The 3289-nt window shown below is 43.4% G+C and overlaps 1 pseudogene; it reads right to left on the bottom strand.

Moving 5' to 3' along the window:
* Positions 1 to 1433: 1433 nt before the first annotated feature.
* On the bottom strand, positions 1434 to 2625 carry LOC129558828 (olfactory receptor 7E178-like; annotated as a pseudogene).
* Positions 2626 to 3289: the final 664 nt, after the last annotated feature.

The raw sequence follows: 3289 nt of genomic DNA, 5'->3' as shown, positions 1-3289 counted from the left end.
TATTATCTTGTCACTTTAGGATCTTCAGGGTCTGACCATGAACAGTAAGGGACCCAAGACACATAACTTATTTTTGAATGAAAGGTCTGACAAAATTTAATAATTCTCAAACCTTGGCTTCACGCTAGACCCACCTGTTGCTGTTGTTTAGTTGCTAAGTCACCTCTGAATCTTTTGTGATCCTATGGACTGTAGCCCTCCAGGCTCCTCTGTCCATATGATTTCCCAGGCAAGAATACTGGAGTGGGTTGCCATTTCCTCTTCCAGGGGATCTTCCTGACCCAAGGATTGAAACTGTGTCTCCTGCAAGTCTCCTGCATTGCAAGTGGATTCTTTACCACTGAGCCACCAAGCTCCACCTGGGATGCTATTAAAACTGTTCATACTTTTTTAATTCTCCAGTCCAGTTAAAACTCAATCTATGATCATGATGATATGGATCGGGGTTCTTGGCCTTCCCAGACAATGGCTAATGGCTAGAGGCCAAGCAAGAAACTCAAGCAAGGCTTTATTTAGGCCCTAACTGTGGCAGGAAGCAGACTGGACAAACAATACATTCCCTTGCTTGCTCCCTGGGGTGGGGGTGGGGGTGGGGTGCGAGCTTGTTTCTTATATGCAGTGAAGGTAGGGATGTGTCCAGGGGTTGAGCCAGAGGAGTGGCTTATGTGGTTTGCCCACATCTCTCATGGTGTAGTGTGCAGGGGACATGAGCATTACCCTGCTTTTGCTCCCAACCCCCTATTATTGCTCCTGACTCTTCAGAGGTGGCTGCTGGGTTTTTAGGCCCTTTTGCATTATGTTCATAATTTGCCCCAACTGTGCGTGCATGCAGTCATATTTTAGTCTCTGGTGTTTCTTTGTATTTTGTTGCTTGAGGAGACATTTGTCCAGGTGCAAGCACTGCAGCAAAGGGTCCCAGGTCCCAGCCTGTCTCAGTGGAACTCAGGCAGGAGGATTTCTAAAGTTCATCAGGTGCTTCCTCTATGAAGTCAACATTAAAGACAAGTGACATTCACTCTCCCATATACCTGAATCAATAAATTTGATAGAAACCAAAATTTCATAGAAAACCAACATGGACTGTGAAAATGGCTACAAATTATATTGATATATAAATTAGTAAAGAGCTGTGAATTTCTACAGGGTGCCTAGGCCATGGGTGACAAATACAGAAAGTCCCACAGGTGGAATAGGATTCAATCATACAATGATTTTGACTTACATAAGATCCAGAATACTCTCTTAATCCCATCAAACATATGATGAAATAAACAATGTTCAGACATAATAAATATGATAAGTAAACAAAAAACTTGAACTATGAAATTTATGTGATCAAAAAGGCATGTTTGCCAACTCCAGATGTTTAGTCTGAGATCAATTCTAATCCATAGACCAAATAAAAATGAAGAAAGAAATTCTAAGTATTGAGATTAGCCTGCCTTGATGAGGAACTTCCATAAGGACCTCTTGATGTCCTTGTTCCTTAGACTGTAGATGAAGGGGTTCAGTGTGGGGGTGACTACTGTGTACCCCACTGAGGCCACTGCATCCTTTCTTGGGAGACTGTGAGATGGTTGAACTGAGGTGTGTCCCAATGCCTGTTCCATAAAATAAGCAAATAACACACAAATGAGAACCACAGGTGGAGAAGTCTTTGTTCTTCCCACTTGTTGATGGGACTCTCAGAATGGAGGAATAATTCATGTATTAGAGAAGAGGGCAAGGGCGGGATGATATGGGAGAATGGCATTGAAACATGTAAATTATCATATGTGAAATGAATTGCCAGTCCAGGTTCAATGCATAATACGGGTTGTTCGGGGCTGGTGCACTGGGATGACCCAGAGGGGTGGGAAGGGGAAGGAGGTGGGAAGGGGGTTCAGGATGGGGAACACACGTACACCCATGGCAGATTCAAGTCAATGTATGGCAAAACCAATACAATACTGTAAAGTAAAATAAATAAATAATTTTTTTTAAAAAAGAGAAAAAGATCCCTGAAACTGGAGTACCACCAAAGATGGCACCAATAAAATACATTATTATTTTATCAATGGAGGTATCATCATAGGCAAGCTTGAAGAGTTGAGGAGAGTCACAGAAAAAATGAGGAATTTCCACTTTTGAGCAAAATGTAAGTTGAGACATCATCAAGTAATGAATCTGGGAGTCCCAAAGGCTGATTATAAAAGACACCAGAACCAGGAGGCTACAGAGGTATGAATTCATGATGACCAGGTAGTGCAAGGGATAACAAATACCTACAAACCAGTCATAGACCATCACAGTCAAAAGGACCCTGTCCATATACCCAAAAAGATTAAAAGCAGACAACTGAATCAGACAGCCCACCTAGGAGATGACTCTGTTATGAATGTCCAAAATCATCTTTGGGATAGTGTTAGAAGTAAAGCCAATGTCAGCCATGGACAGGTTAGACAGGAAGAAGTATGTGGGGATGTAGAAGTGAGAACCAGAGATGACAGCCAAGACAATGAGCAGGTTCCCAAGCACAGTGACCAGATACATGGACAGAAACAGCCCAAAGAGAAGGGGCTGCAGGTTTCAGTCATCTGAGAGACCCAGGAGGAGGAATTCCAAGACACCTGTCAAATTCTGTGGTTCCACAGAGCAGAGACACTTCCTGGAAAATAAATTAGAGTTGATACAAAGGAAACAATATACACATGCCCATCAGTGTGTCTATATTCTGGGGTCAAGCAATTCATAAACAATGCATTCACTTGAGGAACATATCTCTTTAGCAATATTTCTTTGTAATAACAAACACATCCTTCTTAGAACCCCTTTTTTCATTGACCTTTTCTCCATTCATCTATTACAACATACATCTCATTGGAAAGAAGGGTCTAAACAAGTTAGAGGAGCATGGATATTTAGAGATTAAAAAATTCCATAAACACACCAATATTAGTTCTGTGGGTTTCCTCCCCTGCGTCCGGCCTGGCTTCCTCTTTCTCTTCCCCTTTTCTCCTCTCCTGCCTTGTAGCGCTCCAAGGCAGGAGCCAGAGACTGAGGGGTGCCTCGGCCTCGGCAAGAAAGCCGCCCAAGATTAGCTCCTCCAGGAGACTGGGTCTGAAGGAGCAGGCCCCAAAGAGGAAGTGAGCGGGCCGCCTGCCCCACAGCCTCCCTCACCCGGAAAGAGAGACACTCAGACGCAGCGGGGGGTTCTGTCAAGGCAGTTCCCGTTTTATTGGTGTAAGCTTCTCATATATATATGCAAGCATGGGGTAAGCGCGGGACTTTTAAAAGAGGCTTTCCACTC

The sequence above is a fragment of the Moschus berezovskii genome, chromosome 8 (assembly GCF_049115385.1).
Source record: "Moschus berezovskii isolate FMDL1 chromosome 8, NW_MosBer_1.0, whole genome shotgun sequence".
NCBI classification, from domain to species: Eukaryota; Metazoa; Chordata; class Mammalia; order Artiodactyla; family Moschidae; genus Moschus; species Moschus berezovskii.
The sequence above is the reverse complement of the archived record's forward strand: the minus strand, read 5'-3'. Positions and strand labels throughout refer to the sequence as shown.